This window comes from Hyalella azteca, unplaced genomic scaffold (assembly GCF_000764305.2).
Source record: "Hyalella azteca isolate HAZT.00-mixed unplaced genomic scaffold, Hazt_2.0.2 contig4507, whole genome shotgun sequence".
Lineage (NCBI taxonomy): Eukaryota > Metazoa > Arthropoda > Malacostraca > Amphipoda > Hyalellidae > Hyalella > Hyalella azteca.
This window is the reverse complement of record NW_025934720.1, coordinates 522,125-542,842: the sequence shown is the minus strand read 5'-3', so window position 1 is coordinate 542,842 and position 20,718 is coordinate 522,125. Positions and strand designations below refer to the sequence as shown.

The following is a 20,718-nucleotide window of genomic DNA, read 5'->3' as shown; positions in this document are numbered from 1 at the left end:
CTTCACACATCCCAAACTGTATCGAATCGCACAAAAAATTTACCCACTCGTACAATATTACATGCATTATGTGTACAGTGTACACTTGTTCTGTTCCGCTCGATCAATTGTCATAGAATAATGTGTAGAACAGCTATTTTATTTAATCCAATGCCTCATTCTTACGGTGTTACACAACGAAGTATTTAATTGTTACGATATTTTTGTTACATCAAAAGTTTTTGGTCGGGTATTTTCTGAGAGGACAATCGTTGTTGCTTAGGCTTTTGTACCGCACAAGCAACTCCTGGACAAGGCGATTCGTAGCGCCAAGTGCGACACATAAGGAACTCGCAGTATTGTGTATTGTGTCCCTTACAACGCGGGCACAACGCTTATTATTATTTGCTACGTAAAGTAATAGAGCGCCACAAAGTATTAGCGAGTAACAAGTGTGGGTCATAGGTGTAATGATATCTGAATAGAATATCATTCATCTAATCCAGGAACGGCTTGTAACGCGAATGCCATACATGTGAAAGACGAACGAAATATTATTACACCATGACAATAATGGAGCTAATAAAAGAATTATTGTTACATCGATTCATCAATTTTGAGCATATACCGACGCTTCTCTCATTATTTTCGAACACTGTATGACTTTGATCAAGATGATGCAAAATAATCTCCTGATATGCCCGTGTTAAAATCCAGACTCAAATGCATCCTGAATCCTCTTTGGATCCTAATCGAGAAGTCACATCAGAAGAGCGACGTTATCCAGAAATTTAGGAACCAGATATTGTTGTGAATGAGAGACTGCAAGCTGCCAACGATGTAGTCGAGAAGCTTCGCTTCCTCGTAAAAGAGCCTACACTAGAACGGACTGATTTAATGCTTGCAAATAGAAAATCAACTACTACACGCATAGATAAAAACATTTCTCCGTAATGCCAGAGAAAATAAATTGGGTTCTTTAACAAGAAAGTCTCCCGAATCTCGGTCATCGTAAGGAATAATGAGCCACAACTCAAAGTAATGGGTAATCGAGAGGGCGAGTGCTTTAGAAGCTCTTACTCTGCCATGTAGAGCCGCTAAGAACTTCAAGGCAGTCACCACAATGGGGCTACGCAAGTCGCACTATTCATCAAACACGAAATTATTCATGGCCTCGTATCGATTGACCGAGCGCATACAGCGAGGTCTTCGAGGTGATTTTAGATTGTATTTAAAGATTGTGGTTATTTTAGATTTTAGATTGTGTATTAAGTGGTTAAACAAATTAAATTCATTGTTTATTTCGTCGAATAAAATACAACATAGCATGACAAAAATTTTAGTAGGAAAATGGCTATACAATAGAGATTAACTCCGGAAATATAATTGTTTGCCCAGAAAAGTGACATCACAACGCATTGCAGTATCATTAAACCACAGGATGGGACCTAGACATTTTCCTCTAACCCATAATAATAATCTACCTAAGAACAGTAATGGAATGATCGATATAATAAAGGGAGTCGGTAAATGGTAGATGTTGTCACGCAAAAAAACAGTTAGTCTAATAGTTATACTAACGTGAGAGACGAAGAGAAACCTTAGCTATCACACTCATTTTTAAGTTAGCATTAATAGTAATTTTCAACATTTACCAGTATTTCCAGCAATTAAGGTATGACACAAATTAACGAATTTTCACTATGGTCAATATTTTAGATAATACTCAACCAGAATCCAAACAAGAAAGGGGATTTTATTTATCATCCAATCAAAATCCAATGAAGACTCGATATTTTGTTTGACTACCGGTGCAAATACTGTCAAATCATATGAAAACATTTTTCCTGCGTAAAAAGTCTAACTCTTCCATCAATTTTTTTTTCGCAAAAAAGGGCGTGAATTAAAAAAATTAAGTTATTTATATTGATTGAATCTATACAAATCCAATTCCCAGAATACTTATTCATGATATTCGTAGTGATACACCAATAAAATTGCTAATATGCACAGAACTGGAATTATTTCCTAGTTTGGTGGGTTATATTTCAACACTGGGATAGTTAAATCTTATGGGAAATGCCCGTAGACCGATCCGTAATTGTACATGTTAATTCAGTGAGAAGCTAAGATCTCATGCGTTCATAATTCCAGTGAATTCAATAGTCAAAACACTAGGTTTCTTACATAGAAATGAAGCAGGAGTAATTTTTTGTTGTTTCACGCATTAATTTATGTTGAACGAAATTTTGTATTTCAAATGCCCGATTTGAACGTAAATTGTACCTTAAAATGTTCAGTTTTAAATTATGAGCCTCAAACACATAATTCAAACATAAATTTAGCTTTATTTGCATAAACCATACTAAATAATTTTCCTACTACTATACTATTCCTACTATTATACTATACTTTTCCTACTACTATACTACTATTATACTATGCGAAAATAATTAAATGGAAAACCTTCTCGGTCGTTTCCATTTACATCATTACGATTAGGGAGCTATAAGATCGGTGACCGCTGCCTCTTTGTTAGATTAAATCGATAGGCGTATTTGGTATGGCAAATAATTAGATCATTCGTGACGATTAATTGAGACGAAGCCAAATCAATTAGAGGGAGCATTGATCTTCGTCTACGAAGCCTTGGACTCAACACGGCACGCTTCGAAAGTTCCCTTCATTGACCGCTGCCTTAGCGCTCCTGAAAAGAGCAATCCTTTACCAATTGCGAGGCAATTCAAGCGCCCAACGCTTAATTGATTCCAAAGCAGTAAGAAACTTTGGCTTTCAACGACAAAGATCGATTCGATAAACATAAAATTTTGAGATTGCTGCGATATTCTTCGCTTTTTGGAAATTGGATGATAGAAAAAACGCTCCCACAAACTTATAAAGTGGCTTAAAATTTAGGCTGCTGTTCAAACTAGTATTTAGTTATAGTTTGAATCCGCATTGAGCGAGATAAATAAACTATTCTCGATTTTCTTCTTGTAAAATTCTCTAGCATTTGAGAAACTTTGCATACGACTCGGTTGTAAGATTTTTGTACTTTGAATTCAACATAGACGTTTAGAAAGTTACCCTGCAAAAAAATTCCTAAAATATTCAAAATTAAAGAAAAATCGTGCCCTGACAAATTAGAAAGAGTTGACAAAAACACAAGGACAAAAAATTTGAGAACTTTTTTGCGCAAGGTTGCATGTTTCGTAGCCGCAAGACAAGATAAGCAAAGGACCAGACGCGTTGAGTGCATGTTGCCATAGGCGCCTGAGCAGTATAGCTGTCACGACCATGACTACACTGCTTCGCCTCTGACACCAAAGCTGGTGAGAGCGAGACACCTCTGCCCATAAATTGCAGCCCAGGCTTTCGCAACGTCGCTGCGCTTTTCCAAACACTTTGCTAACGCTTCCACAACACTCGCGCGCGTCTCGTAAGATGGAAACAATTCCGAAATTACGTCCCAACGAAAGAACTTGGACGGTGTGCAGCTTCTCTGCAAGCCACAATGAAGGCATGAACGAGCGAAGCGGCCTGAAAACAATCCTGCATGTTTGGTTGCTAGACTAAGGTAAGCCGGAAGAGGAAGATCAGCTTTCTGTATTCGTGTACATTGAATTTTTTTTACCAAGTGCTGAAAAAAATGCATAGGCAAGTAGAGATGGTTTACCAAATACAAAAATTAAAAAAAATGTAATAATTTCTTTCAAACGGATGAAGATGCTCCTAGGAGGGATATCATCTTCTCTACAGTATTATAGGATATAAAAGAAGCTGCGTGATTAATTATCACCGAGTGGGATCAGCATGCAGATTATCATCGTGAAACAGCAACATGGAAATTAATAGTGTACTAGGGCTGTAGCAAGAGAACAGCGTGTAGAGTGCCATCGTGAGAGAGCAGAATGTGGGGGTTGTGGCAAGAGAACAAACAGCGTGTTGGGTGTAATAGTGAGTGAACAGCGTGTTGGGAATGTGGCGAAAGAATAGCGTGTAGAGTGCCATCGTGAAAGAACAGCGTGAGGGGATTGTTGCGAGAGAACAGCGTGTAGAGTGGCATATTGAAAGAACAGCATGAGGGGAATGTGGCGAGAGAACAGCGTGTAGAGTGGCATATTGAAAGAAGAGCGTGAGGGGATTGTGGTGAGAGAACAGCGTGTAGAGTGGCATATTGAAAGAACAGCATGAGGGGAATGTGGCGAGAGAACAGCGTGTAGAGTGGCATATTGAAAGAACAGCGTGAGTAGAATGTGGCGAGAGACCAGCGTGTAGAGTGGTATATTGAAAGAACAGCGTGCGGGGATTGTGGCTAGAGAACAGCGTGTAGAGTGACATGTTGAAAGAACAGCGAGAGGGGAATGTGGCGAGAGAACAGCGTGTAGAGTGGCATATTGAAAGAAGAGCGTGAGGGGAATGTGGAGAGAGAACAGCGTGTAGAGTGGCATATTGAAAGAACAGCGAGAGGGGATTGTGGCTAGAGAACAGCGTGTAGAGTGGCATATTGAAAGAACAGCGTGTTGGGAATGTGGCGTGAGAACAGCGTGTAGAGTGGCATATTGAAAGAACAGCGTGAGGGGAATGTGGCTAGAGAACAGCGTGTAGAGTGGTATATTGAAAGAACAGCGTGCGGGGATTGTGGCGAGAGAACAGCGTGTAGAGTGGCATATTGAAAGAACAGCGTGTTGGGATTGTGGCGAGAGAACAGCTTTAAGTGCACTGAATTACGTCAAGATTTACGCAGGCAAGTCCAGATGGACGAGGCAGGTTGAAGACCAGCTTGGGAATTCTACAGCCGCGGTCCATGTGATCTACGAAACCCTATTGAGTACCAGAGGTTAGAAGGTAAACTCTTCTTATAAATAATCACGGTTTTATTGACTCAGGAACACGGCTGGTTGGAACTTCCCGCGAAATTAAACCTGATTTCTCGTAAAAAGAACTTTAACTTTAATCAAAAAAATTAGATTGAAAACGCAATTAAAAAATTACTTTCAGAAGATCTACCGTTGACGTTACTAATTCAAGTAAAGTTGTGTGCATTAAAAATCTACCTACAACGGTAAAACTACAATCAAGAGGAAACGTGTCCGGAAACGACGCAAAGCTGCAATCGAAAGTTTCAACCTGCCGAGTCTCTCGATTGATCAGAAATTGGCGCTAACTTTCTAAATTGTTAGCAAATATACTTACCCTCAAGCCGCACGCTACGAGAGGTATACATCTTCAACAATAGAACTTATTTTGATTTAACTTAAATTTACGTTTAGTGGAAAATTTCAGAGAACGACGTTTGCTTTTTAAATTGTGTTTAAGAACAAAAATACACTCAGATTAAATTTGTGGAGCATAACAATCAATTTAAGGGGCTCCTTTTTTGATTAAGCGACACATTATTTATATTTATGAGTATTCATGACACATTTTATTTATTTATTGACTATTCATGACACACAATCATAAATATCTATTTACCAAAATTTCTTTAAACGCTCAGGTCATTCGCTAACATGTGAAGTTGACTTCAACAACATAATTTTAATTTTTTTCAAAAGAAATTAGCAATAACATCACCTCTTTCCTAATATGTATTAATATTTGACGTTCTATTTCCCACCAATTGTTCAGTGTGTCCAACAAAAACCCTCATACGCATCAGCTACCAACCGTTATGTCTCGTCGCTACCATGTAAGATTAAGGAAGACCACAAAATGAATATTACCCTTACCCCTGCAAAGTTGCAATAATATTCTTACCATCATTTCAGAACGACGAATGAGATTACATTGTTCTTATCTGCAGCGAGCCAGCAGGTCTATGGCATCACTGAAAGGCAACTCTACCCTACGCGTGCGGTCGCCCAGGCAGTACAAAAAGAAGTGAGAACTTTAAAGGCCTGTTAATTAAAGGGGTCGTCGGTATCTAGGATACTCCACCTCATTTAGCCGGACTGCTAGTTAACATGACAACTGTAATTAGATTTATTAGGGAGCCCCAGACCCGGCTTTTAATTCTAGCTAACACAATGAGAATAAAAAGGTCGAGAAATGGTGTGGAACAAACGCAGTGAAGTAGAGGCCGTACAAACAGTACAAACAGCCGTGCTATACAATGACAAGGGTAGGGTGCAGTGAGATAAGTTATTTGCCTGTTAAATGAGTCAACAGTCATTTGTCGCCTCCTATTAGGGCTCGTCAAAACGGAGAGAGAAAAGTACTTTCACATAGAGTGATGGTTTTGCTAGTTAGAACGTGGAGTTGTGGAATGACCATGACGAACCTATAAGGTTATTCTCAACACACACAAGCAATATATCTTATATAAGACACACAATATAATATATCTGTGTATATATTTTATGCATCACATATAAAAATATATATTGCAGCTTATTGTTTGCAATATCAGGTGAAAGTTTAAAAAACCTGTTTATACCCAGTGCTGAAATTAAGAAAAAATCTCCTGCTGTCTGACTGAAAACAATCTTGCTGAAAAAGCGACAGACAAGAAAAGCATTATTTACTTTTTGTTGAAAAGTGACAATAAAAAAATAGGTGTACTTATGAGACAATAATTAACAAACTTTTGGAGCTGAAAGCTGAAAAACGCTTGCCGAGAATTAATTTTTACAGCCTTTATCATTTGAAAAATACAATGGAACCATAATGAAGCATTTATATATGTTTTATTCCTGTTACTTTTATCTTATCATTTATTTTTGAACACTTTTTACAGCAAAGTTCACCAGCAATTGCTTTATAAATTTTTCGTTTTTAGCAGTTCGACAAAATTAAATGCAGCACGGGTATAGACGTAATCATGCATTCGACGTGCAAACTGTTTTGTATGCACGTGTAAATTTTAGCAAAATGCAAAAAATTAAAATGCAATACTGTAATTCGTATTAAAAGTTAATTGCAATCTATTTCCTTTGGACATAAATGTACACTTTCTACACTATGGGACTCGAAGAAAAATTTTTTTATATCAAAGAAATTCAAACTCAAACTTTGTGGACTATGTCGTGGGTATAGTGTCAGGTCTAGTGTTCATGGAACCACGGTAACATTAAAATACTTCATTGCACAAGACATCACATTACATTAATCGTCTTCTTCAAACATATGAATTGTAGCACTTGTTCACATTCATGGCATGACTAATGGAAAGCAATTAGTTTATAGTCTACAGAGACAAGCATCACGAGACACACGACGCTGCTTTCATTATCACGTACGTTCCTCCTGCTATTCCTTTCCTATCCACAATCAATGACCACGGTTTCAATACTCACTACAACATTATGATAATTCTAACACTGAATAATTCTAAATTGACAACATATGTATTTAAGAAAAAGCCTAATAACAAAGAAAATACCTACGATTATTCGAATATACAACTAATTGCTGGTATAACCAGTGCATATTCATTTGCGAGAAAATCCTCGTATCTGAAATCTTTAAGAGCTTTTCCGGTTCCATTTTCCTGAAGATGTCTTTGCTCAACCATCACGCTTGTAAATAACGAGGCTGGATAAATTATGAAATTTGCACACTATTATTATCCTATCTAAGGGACAAAAAGCAATGGCCATTTCACTCATTGAACACAATTAAAGTTTGGCCCTTGCATTTTTAACAAGTGTTGTGCCAGAAATAAAGCAAACCAAAACAATTCAGCTATTATAATTAATATTCAAACCAAATATAACGTCGAGAATTAAGAAAAAACAAGAATATTGATCTTAAATTATATGTAGGAATTAATTAGTTTGCGTAAATTATCGTAACAACAGCTGATGGATTTAATAACGACACTAATACTTTCTTCAGTCAACGATCGAGAGCAGGCGCAGGTGACCAAAAATATTTCAAAGCATGCGCGTTTTAAATTATGAGCAACATCAAGGTATTATTTAAATACGACCGCGCTGAATATGAATGAGGAAATTCTATGAATTACAATTCGAGGGCACAAAGAAGCTTGCTACCGCGCAAGGGATCGTGGCTGAGAAACGCTCCACTGCATAAGAGGGGATATTAAAATAATTTGCAATATTGCTACGCCATGTTCAATGATTGGCGAGAAATTGAATTAAAATTTATAACGATGCATTGGAGTAAAGAAACTATATTTAAGAACTACAGTAAGATACGTTCATGCAACAATAAATAGTACCAGCAGCTTAATAACTTACGTTATAATATATCTAGAGATGGATTGTAACCTATAAGATGTTAGAATACAGTTATCACAACTCCCGTTGTGCCGGGTAAATAGTCATTCCAAAATCTTCATTCCGCAATCTTATCGTTCTGAATTCTGTTAACCTGAATACTGTCATCCCATTGTCAATTGTTCCTCATCCAGTGGTGCAAAATATATTTTATATTATTAACTATAAGCAAACAAATCATTATTTTTTCTTTCTATCATGCTGCTGAACAAATAAATATGACCTATTTTGAGTCGAAACTATGGGGCTTTGACCATATACTGGAATAAAATTTTATTCGCTCAACGAAGAAAATCGTGGCTGCCGATAAACGACCGAAGATCAATTAGTAAAGACTCAACTTTTCGTGAGAGCGCCTACATCAGCTCTGGATTATTAAAAACATTGCTTTGAATGATGGATTGAACTGTGAAGGATGGGAGCTGCCACTTAAGGATCGTCTGTTAGACCTGATAGAAGGACTTCCAGATTAAGTCGTTACGAAGGATCTCTCTCGGGATGCGGTAGATTATCCACGACGTACGGGTTAATTTGGTTGAGATGTGACCGGTGATTTTTTCTGCCATAAGACTGCATATATGCAACATGTCTACTGCTAATGCATTGAATTGGAGTGAAAATTAAATCGAGGCAATTATTCGATGATTCGAGGTAAAAAAATTTATTTCAAAGTCGAAAAAGCGGCCAAATGTCACAATTTTGATGCATTATTTATGCTAAATAAATTTCATGACCTGCCCCATGTGACAATATTGTATTATAAAAATTCTATTTAAAAAACAGTTGTCATTATTTTCACTTTTTCAGGGTATAATTTCAGTAACGATAATTTCACTCAAGATAGATAATATAAAATAAAAATAAAGTCAGTATATAAATAATATAGAGTCAGAAAATATAAGATGGAAGACTTATAATAAATGGTTAGAAATCTGGATCGATTGACAGGACGTTAGTTTTATGGAATGAAATGAACATGTTTTAGTCATGTGGTACAGAGTACGTGGAATGTGTAATCTTTGGGCACAATCATTGGTCTGATTGCTTGCCAAAATCGTGACAGGCTCGTATTGTGAACCGCATTTCGGCACCATCACTGTACATGAATAAGTCAGCCCGCAGTAATTACCGGACCTTGACTCACATTATTATCATCTTGACAGCTAACTCATGAATAATGTCAGGCCGTCTGCTACACTGAGTTATGTATAACACGCGATTGAAGGCACTGAGAATATTTTTCGAGGACGAAAGACGAGTAATAATATCTAAATTCAATCTTCACGTAAGTCAGTTCTAAAGGCAAAATATACACGTGAAAATTTTAAAATGATATAACCTTGTGTGTCCGAAAAATGCAAAAAAATCAATCATAATAATGCACGACGCAACACAAGACTAACGACGCAACACAAAACATGTCCCGGTTAAAATCATTACATAAAATAAGACTGAGTTTTCAAGATGGACAGCATGCACTTCCCATCCCGCAATTACACCTTCATTCCCATCCTTCGCACACATTTTAATCGAATAAGTAATTCGACGGAAAGACGAGAATGCCAGACAGCCCTGCGACTGAATTTCAGAGGGCTTGACACGAGGGCTGCAATTTGGGTGTTGACGAGCGAATCGAGTCCTTTGTGTGGAGCGTAATTAGATACGTGAAGTGGCTTGTTATCGGAGCCCGCAGCCCCAAATAGAGATAAGGGAGGAGCGGCAAGCACACGATACCGGCGACCGAGTGGCACCGATGACGTGTCGATAGATCTCAACCTCTCCCCCGTGACGAGGGTGATGACTCAGAACCTAGTACTTATTGTGATGTACTATTAGTACTAAGTCATGGTTTGGAAACAGTAGCGTTGGGCACACTTATGCGTAGTTTGCAGGGTTCTGTAATATTTCGCATAACGATGTGAAGTTGTGCACAATCGCGGAGCAGTAACAAATATGACAAAAATGGAAATGAATATAACCTCGTAAAACATCGCGGTTTCCAGGAAAGAACTAAAACTATCGTTGTAAATCAATTTTTTTTGCATTTGAAAACAATTCGAATGTTTTCTGAAGAAAGTGCAAAGAAAGTTTGAACTGGCATTTTGGACAGTTTAGTTTATTTCGGAAAAATACTAATCATAAAAAATCAGAACAGCGTAGAAAAATTCCTCGAAAAATGTCGAATCTTCGGGAGCTCGTAATTTAGAATTAGAGTAAAAAATAATTGTTCATTTGTCTGTTGAAGGAAAATCGTCAAATCGAACAAACAACGGACGATGTTGACGAAAATCAGCAAACGGCGCCTCGTCAGGACAGCCGCGGGACAGACAAGTCGACGATCAGAGCCGCTGCTGTTGCATATTCAAAGATTCAATTGCGCTCAGAGCAGTTTGCAGAGGATGGCCTTTGTGGCAGTGCGCTCTAAATTGTATGGAAAGGCCCCTTTGCTGTGCCGGCAAACACCTCGCACCAGCAACACGCAAGAATATGAGACGTAATTGTCCTGCGAAAGATGCTCGCTTGTGACGCCGCCAAAATTTAGTTCGCTGTGAGAATGCAAATACACAGACTATAAACGAAAATATGGACATCTGTACCTATTTTAACTCGAAAATGACTCCTATTTTTAGTTATTTGTCAGTTGCATAAACGACGGTCAGTTAACGAAATTAATAATTTTAAACAGACAAACCGCAAACAATGTACATAACTTAAATATATTATTATTCGAACTCGAAATTAAGTAACTAATTTTTGTGGAGAAAAAATACATTTAAATGTAAAGCAGACAGTGAGCGTCAAAATTAAAGACCTGCAAGCTTCTTAGTCCCAATATTAGTAATATATTGTAGATAATCTTCATCGTAGGAAACACATTTGGCAAGAAGAAGCAATCTTAAACGACACATCGCCAGGGCCGCAACCTGTTCCCGCTGGCAGTGGCGTGGCCGCTTCCTATCCTTCAACGTGGGAGGTGGAGAATAATGAGCAAGCAATGCTATTTCTAGCTAAGTCAAGATTATAAAAAAAATTAATTCAAGCCGTTATTAACGAAAGTCATATTAAGGCACTTTTACCCTCGATGCACAACATGGGGAGTAGCGCCTAACATGTTCTTTCAACATAATCTTTGAAAAATTATCTCGAACTACTTTTCCCTTACGTTGTGAACTTTATAAGAAATTAGTCACAACGCATTTCATTACCATTTTATAATGCTTACATCAGTCGGATTCAACGATGGCACGGTAGAAATATTTTTTGTCCACATTATATAGGATTGAATATATATATATTTTTTATTAATTAAGCCGTCACCTATTGTGCATCTTCACTAACCTGATAACGAAATACCAAAAATATATGTAAAATGCATCGCAATAATTCCGTCAGCAAAACGAGGTAGTGGATGCAAGGGGAATACGATATGGGTGGAAACTTAAGTCATACATGAGAGGCCACAAAAGAAAATTAATAATAAACAATAAATTTTGATTAAAAAACTTACTCCAATGACGTATTATAATATGTACTCTAATAATAATATAATAATAATACCACTAGGATTTTTCTAATGTAGGAGATGACTATTAATATTCTGAACGACATTTAACGCGAAATAAAATAAGCTCCCTGGAAGTTTAGACGCGAAGGTCAGAAGATCAGAGCCCCGGCCACGAGTGATGTGTGAGGAGCAGATCGAGTAATGGTCTTAGGCGTATATATGCAGAGAAGATTTGAAGGTTTGTAGGAGCTTTGAGGCCTATAGGCTGTGACGCTCAGCTTTAAAGGGAAGCTTTGTTTGTCAAGTCCCAGCAGATGGGCAACAATATTGCAAGATGAAGGCTGGTGCGTACGCACAAGGACTTTGAGAGCTCCGGCCTCCGTGTTTGATCCTAAAGTTTTGATGAAATGGATACACGTAAGATTGCTTTCAAGTCGTGTTTACCGACACATTGCTCCAAGTGCCTCATATGCAAGCACCGCCAGTGATCTATATTTGCTTTGAAAGAAGTATGGCGTGGAAACCAGTAAATCGAGACCGCCAGTCTTGCTGTCCAGTCCTTCTCAGAGATAGCACTGGGGCCATACATTCAAAACTCGCTAAGTGAACGTAAGTACTTACGCTATATTTTCTTGCCTATGATTGGTGGATTTTGCTTGAAAGGCCGTCAATGATTGGCTGATGAACTTACGATCTCTTAAATTGTTTTGAACGTATAGGCCCTGGTCAACTGCATTGGCTTCTAGTGCATACTAAACGCAAACGAAGAAATATTGAGTGCTATTTGATTCCTTTACACATTCCTGATCATTGTTTATGATAATTTTCCGTTTTTTCCAAGGCCATCGGACACTCAGTCATGACTATCCGCTAAAGTTTCAGGCTAATATTGATTATTCGCCTAAAAATGAAAATCTAGTACAAATTACACATAAAAACTTTTTGTCTCTGTTGAGTGGTAAGATTTTACATGCGTTAACATTACAAGATAGTTCCTCAATAAAATTTCAGCATTTGTAGCAATATCGCAGCATTTCATTGCATTATGTAAGACAGCTATGAAATGAAAGGATCATGACAGATCCGAAGTCAAAAATACCTTATTGCAAAAAAAATTATCTGAGAAACAAGTCATTTCTAGTATTACCATCCTAAAATCATTTTTAATTAAAAAATTAGGATGATTAAAATACCATGCATCATGATAAAATAATTTCGCAGGCACGAGGAGATCGAGCAGCCTGGTTCATAATTAAATTTAATGTTAACACTCGAAACGAGACTCTACCTTGACCTTTAACCTGAACGCTGTTTCCAGGCACTCGCACCGGACAACTTGAGACGATGTCACACAATGTGTTCTGAGTGAAACTTTCTACAACAACACCACAGTTGCGTGCAAAAAATCATGTTTCACGGCCGCCCACAACGCCCACGAGTCTCCGACTAACATTTGCAGACCATGGCCCATATTTAAAAAAAAGTTAAGAGATCGTAAGTTCATCAGCCAATCATTGACGGCCTTTCAAGCCCAATCCACCAATCATAGACAAGAAAATAGAGCGCAAGTACCTACGTTCACTTAGCGAATTTTTAAAGTATGGCTCCATGCCGATGTGAGACGAGGACACCCGTCTCATAGTATCGATATTTTTTGCGGAATTATTCCGTGCTCTTTGGTTTCTGGTCAATTAAAATTTGTACAGAATATATCTTTCACCATTACGATTAGGATTGCATTTAATTTTCATGAGTATTTGTATCCTTTACAAATAAAGAAAATTATTGCGTGTTTATTTAAATTATTTAAATCGAAGCGTTTAATTATTGTTATCGAACCTAATTGAATTATTTGTTAAAACAATGTTTTTAACCCGTCGTAGACACAATAGAGCTAGCAAGAACTCATTCAGCTGTAATGTTCAAGTGTCCAAAAATTCGAGTAGCTTCGTTTATGAAAACGTTCTGATTCTGATGCAAACATTAATATATTAAGAAACAATAGTTTATATTAAAACATTCAAGAAAATATATTAAGGCAAAATGTGAGAAAATTCAATTAAATAGATCTAATTCCTGAACCCAAACGGTCTTCCTTAGAGGATCTTGAACTTAGACGCTAATATTATCTTATTACTGGAGAATAAATAATTATTCTCATTCATGGATTCTAAAGAAACAAATACATGCTTAAATTCAGCGTCGACACCCTTTAGCAACTAATAAATAAATTATACTGAACATCAACGAAAAAATTGCTCCTAATGAATTCTCACGACGAAAATTACGATATTATAAGAAACTATACATTTTAGGGAGCGAGATCAATCAATTCCGAAAGGGACCTTCCATTCTCGCTCGCACAAAACCCATTACGCAAACTTCTAAGCGAGCCCTTTATTCTCGCCAGGGTGCATTATTATCGCCATCCCTCACTGGAGCTTCTCTGGTTTCCTTTACCGCCCTCGGGTCAAATCCGATAGCGAACTCCACGTCTCGTTCACACCGAAGACTTCGGCAAATATTTTACTCTGCTTCTGGCACTAACACTTTCCCTGCCTTCAGGGCTGCAAGCTCTGCTCGTGAATATTCTCTGATTCTATACAAGTCGTATGTAACATCACTGCAGAGAAAAAGACAGAAATGTGAGTAGAATATTATTGAAAATATTAAATCATATTCTTCTACAATTTAAAAAAGTTTTACGAGTGCCTGATGAAAAAGGAAGTTCTATCCTTTTTCACCAGGCACACGTACCCTAGTACTTTCAAAACTTTGCAATAATGCCGATTTCATGCGGAAAAATTTTATTTGCTAGTTTTTGATTGCCGTTCATATTGCAAATTTGCTTATTTTTCTCAGACTTTGATGATTTGACAGTCTTTGCAACAACCATGAACGGAGAAAATAAAACTAAAACCTCGATATTTTATAAAATTACTACTAATTGAAATTTGAAACATTACTGCAAATTGACGCGAAAATAGGCAAACGAAACTTCTATATTCTAGGAGGGCGCATAAACATGGTTGAGAGACTTACATGTCAATTAGGATCAACAAATAAACGCATGAACTCATCTCACTCGGCGACCAGACCGACACTGGAAACAAGCCGGTGCTTCTAAAAAATAGAGCGGAATTTGTCAGCTGTAAAATATTGCATTTTGCGCCAACTTCATTCCGCTGGCTGAGCCCTCAGAGAGAGGAAAGCCTCTTCATTTCGAACGAAGCAAAAGGCACCGAGAAAATAGTTGTTTCACTTTGACTTAACTTCAAATGGTCTGAAATGAACTTTGGCTCTCTATGAACATTCTTCAATTTCATTGGGGTCTCGATTCCAATTCCAGGCATTCCAATTAGCGCTGGAATTGGTGGTAATGTGAGATAGGAATGGTGAGGCGAGACAGAAAGCCCTCGTGAAGTGTACCGGAAAGGTCCTCTAACGCAGTCGTCGACGTCTGCGATGTACGTTCTCATGAGTCGGAAAATTGCGAGAGTACAGGCGGCGCAGGCGTCTGTCCGTGGCAGGCGCTCATGCGAGCTGTAACAGGAAACAGCGTTTCAACAGCGTTTCAGCAGCGTTTCAGCAGCGTTTCAACTCTCAGTAATCGCGTTGACAGATGAAGGAGTTCGGAAAAGACCTGTCACATGCGAATTACGGAGAATAAAGCACTGGCTCTTCGGAGCGAAAATGAAGAGAATATCGCGTAATTCTGCTTCATTCTTCGTTAAAAAGGTTATCGATAGCAATATTTAATTAACAGTTGCGTAATCCTGAAATCGTAAACAAAAAATCGGGTATGGTCTTGTAAAACACGGTCCCGTTTATTTAGCTACGACACGATACCATTGCAGCCGAAATTGAAAATTGACCAATGACAAATTTATAATTGTTATTATTACCTTTTGCTTCAAATTGTCATATTAGACATGTCGAATAATAAAATTCTTTTATTTGTTTTAGTACTGAAGCTCGATTATATACCTACAGCGGACAGCTGCCATTGAGAAATTTCGTAGAAGACACGTGAACGTAATCAGCCTACTGATACAATCTAGGCAGATCCAGTTCGTCGATATCTGAATTGAGCATTTTAAACGGGGGAAATACCGGAAATGATACCGAATTTTGTTAAATAGAATCTGACACTTATTTGGTATATCTCAGTTGAAACATTTAATACGTGCAGTGTAGTCTCATTAACCTTCTATGAATGATGAAAATTGATGCCGAAGAAATGAGCCTGACGTAGATCTAAGTACGCGATTTGAATATTTTAGCAACCGGATCGGGATCAAGCTACCCCATTATCACTATTAGTATTACTATTACCGGTGAGATTCAGACCTATTCAAGATAATGATAACCTTTAAAGAGTTCAAACTTGAGGATCGAGGCAGATATAACGATGAGCTCGAGCCTGTCACACGATACCATGCAAGGCTGTCCAAAGAGCTTCACTAACGAGCTCGTCGAGTCCCGTAGGAATATCGCACTTCGTAAACATGAATGCGACGGTCCCTCGATAAGCTTCGTGTGGCGGCCGTTGCGCTTCTCTAGCTAGGTTGCTGATCACAAACAATCATATTAGCTCAGCTCATTATACGTTGATTCAACATCTCTATTCGGTGTACTAAAGCTTTAAAAAATGCATTATTGAAATGAAAGATTTTCAAAAGAGAAAAATGTTAAAACAGTATTGTTCTTTGCTGTCGTTGGTGTCACAGTCCAGCTAATCCGGGGATGATCGACTGTGGAATTTAATCGGAGTTATTATAGCATGATTAAGAAATAAGTAATTCATGCGTCTTTCATTCAAATACTTGAATTTTATACACCTCAGGAATCGACAAATGCCCTTTTCTGAATTTTTGTTGTAGATTAACAACCTTTATGCTTCGGAAGATCAATGAATTCAGGTTAGGTAAGCAATACACTCGTCCATATCGCGCATGTAAAATCTCTGAATTACCCAATTTTTCTAAGATCATCGGAAAATAACTCAAGAGTTCAATCACGTCAAATCGCCCTCAGGGGTCGCGTTATCAGTCTTAATGGAGGAGTTGTAGCTGAACGCCAATGCTTTGCATGAAAATATCGCCTCCTTTAAATTACATCTGGGAAACGTGTCTGGACATTCAAAGGATCGGTAAAAACAATAGAATTTTAGGAGCCTTCATTGAAATTGTAAGGTAAAATATAACATGAATACAAGAATATTCGTTGAAGTATCGATTCGTAACACAAATGAAATAATTAAAAGATTATGAAATGAATGCCGTTTGCAAATAATGGTTTCCCATGAAGCTAGCCATCATCATTATTGTGCGACAACTGTAGTAAAGTGTTTTAATCAGATAAAATATTTTAAATTCGCGATTAATAAGGTAAAAATCCAATATCGATTATTTTGCTTCTTCATAAATAAAAAATAAATTGAAACCAACAGCGGGATCAAAATTAGTGATTTAACGACTTTTTCTGATAAGATTGATAAGATGCCTGATTAGGGTCGATTTAAGGACATTTTTTCTTAGTAATCGCATTGATCAAGTCAGAGATGTGGAGCAAGAATAGGAGGCACGTCACTCAACAGCGGGATTTTGGCCGCGTGCCAGCCAAAGCTCAGGCTGATGAAGCGAAACTCAACGCTCAAAACCTTGTCGGCGACCGGTGGCCAATAATTAGTCGATGAACTGTCACTGATTAGACAATAATTAGTCTACAATAGAGCACTGATTAATTAATCATTTCGTGTCGGATACATTTACCGTCGTCAATTCTGTTCTTACCTAGTGGTTTGGGACCGAGAAGTCCCACCCGGCATGCAAATGTTAAATAATAATTAATAAACCTTTGGTTACTGAACTAGCGAGCCAACATATTTCGATAAAATGTCACCTGAGACGGAATCGGTCAATTATTAGCTGTCAGTTAATGACCAGCGACCGGATTCGTATCTCATGAATAAAGGTCAAAATTTTTCTGAAAAAATAACATTTTACCGACATATATTCCAATTTAGAGCGATTCTAGTCAGCCTTAATCATCAACACTGACATTTTCCCGACGTGAAATCGGGTCTTTGATTACAAAAGGTCGAGCTTTTAAGGAACAAAATTAGAGCGTCGTCATTCAATGTTAGACCAGCCAAAATTTCTCGATTATTCAGAACAGCTATCAAAAATACAAGCAGAGTAAATAATAAGAATAAACGTACAGAATTCTTCAACTGTGAACATACTGAATTCTAGATTTCCTCGAGGAACGTCAAGTAAATTTTACAACTTTAAAAAACCGCCTTTCAAATTGTTTCGTGATACAACAGTTGGAAACAATCTGTTGTCTAAATATTTAACATGTTTACTATCCGTTAATTAATTCACTATTCCTAAAAATGGATTCTATATCAAAGAATCACAATACATTGTTACAACTGATAAAATAAGCGACGTTTTAAATATTTATGACTCGACTCAAAATACAATCACGAGATGGAGTTTGCCGGGGCAAAACAATTATTAGCCGATAGAAGAAACGTAGTCGGATTTCAAGCTATCCACCCGGACTCGGAGAGACAGGGGCTTTATCATCTTTAGTTGGGCGGACAGCGAGAGAGCATCCGCTCGTTCGCCTCATATTGGAAACTTGCCAAATTCTGCAGCTTGAGCTCCTTCCGGACGACCGACTACTCAAGTCATATTAAGCGACCTACCAAATGAGCCCAACGACCAATCTTGCTCTAATTTACTGTGGCTTATTTTTGGCATTCTACAAATTTATTCTGAATGTTTAAGAGAAGATAAATGAGCAAAGTTTTTTGTGAAAATGCATGTAGTGTTTTTCGTCGAAATACATGAAAATTTTACGCAGCGAACTTTACTGTAGCACAGTGAGTCAAGAAAATTTAGAAATGCAAGAAAATTTACTAAACAAGGAGACTAAAACCGGATGATTTACGATTCAGGAAGGGAACCGAAAAAATTTTTTGAGTAAAGGAAATCTGTAATCTGGGTACTAATAACATTAATTGATCATAGTAGTGGTTCTTAAATTATCATAAACTTTGAATTAGGCTTTATCGAATAAATTGCCTCAAATTAAAATTTCCCTAATTATTAATAGGATAATCAGGTCTATGACTACGCCTCCCAAGAAACGCTGAAATCGAAGGGCCAGGATAAATACTCGTATATTTATAACGACGATATCAGTGGTGACTCTCAATCAATTTACTATCTGAATGATAGACAAATATGAAATGCAATGCAACGTAGAAATAAACTGACTAAAAATAATCCAGAACTTGTATAGTAAACAAAACTCAAATAATACTCTACTAGTCTCCAGATCCTGAATCGGGAATTTGCGCTGACAGTTGCAAAAAACGCAATGGGGAACAGCAGGCATCAGCAAGAGCAACAGGCAGGAGTGGAAGCAACAGGCGATTTCTTGCTCGTCCAGAGCACCGAGCAGATGCCTCGGTAATGTCAGCGAATAACTGCCACCTTTGCAAGACGCTGGCGTCGCAAGTAAAGATTGCGTCATATCTGTTCTGAAGGTTAAGAGATCGTAAGTTCATCAGCCAATCATTGACGGTGTTTCAAGCAAAATACACCAATCATAGACAAGAAAATAGAGCGTAATTACTAACGTTCACTTAGCGGGTTTTGAAAGTATAGGCCCAGGGCCTATGCTTTCAAAACTCGCTAAGTGAACGTAAGTACTTACGCTCTATTTTCTTGTCTATGATTGGTGTATTTTGCTTGAAACGCCGCCAATGATTGGCTCATGAACTTACGATCTCTTAACTTTTTTCGAAAGTATGCAGGCGGTCCGGACTCGTAAAAACTGCGTTCAAGCAATTGAAGAAGAAGAATAAAAAACGCAAACAAATTTTGACACAATGATTTACCGAAATAGTTTTTTTCGTTAAATTGGTAAAATTAATTGAATATATTTGTAGGTTTTCAATAAAAAATACAAGGTTTAGCTCTCGAACTTCAAGTTAGGGAAAACTTTAAAGTCGTTCACGCCTTTATAATAGGAGTGCTAGGTTAGCCATTGCGCTGCACAAAGTTATGACGTAAGTGCGTGTCTTGTTATTAGTGCAAGCTGCTGATTTGTTAACTGATATGTGTAAATATTACCGAGAGATGATTTAAAGAGTATACTGTTGTAATCATCACAGTGTGTAATTCAGTGGTAATCATTAGCATTCTGTTAATGATATTTTGTTTTATCTGCAGGAAATTTCCGAGTTTGAAGTAAAAACTTGGAGTCATTACTCTGAAGCTTGAAATAACAATGGAATTTGACTTCCTCTGTGGAATAAAAATAAGAATCGAGGTTGAAGGACGATCACGGGGCGTAATACGTACACTGTCACGACGATGCTGTAGCTGGCTTCTGATGGGTGCTCGCAGCCAATGGAATAATGGGAATTGTCTCCGATGCTTCAGAATCATTTAAATCAATCCTAATTCACGACATTCAAATGGCTTACATGTTGATTTCCGGTCTCGTGACAGAGTATCAGTTTTAATTTAATCAGCTTTGATAGTGACTAAAAAAAAAATAACCATGCAAGATTTGATAACCCAAAAATGTCATAGGCTCCAATCCAGATTACTGAAACGAGCGTTTCATAGAATGGTTCCCGTAAATGGGGTTGACCAAGTAACCATATTGCAGGGTTTTATTTTGTCAAAGCTTGGACCACAAAAATAAGCGGACTGGTAACAAGTTTGCTAATAGCGTGTCTTGTGTCGCATAGACTGGCATTTGAACTCGAGTTGGCGCGTGAGATGACCCATCAGAAACCCATTGAATTGCCGTGTAAATCAATTAACCGAACCCTGCGCAATATCACGGACTAAAGGGCGACAAATGTTTCCGCTCGATCCCATAGACGAGTGTCGTTTGGTCTCCGAGGCGACGTCGGACAGCGCCTAAAAACGCTCAATGACCAGCCATTCTGGCCACAGG

The 20,718-nt window shown here is 37.8% G+C and overlaps 1 protein-coding gene across 1 annotated transcript in view; it reads right to left on the bottom strand.

The window, feature by feature from the left end:
* Window positions 1-20,718, bottom strand: part of LOC108680096 (CUGBP Elav-like family member 4) — a 432,488-nt gene that overhangs the window by 98,522 nt on the left and 313,248 nt on the right. The gene's annotated exons all lie outside the window — the stretch shown is intronic.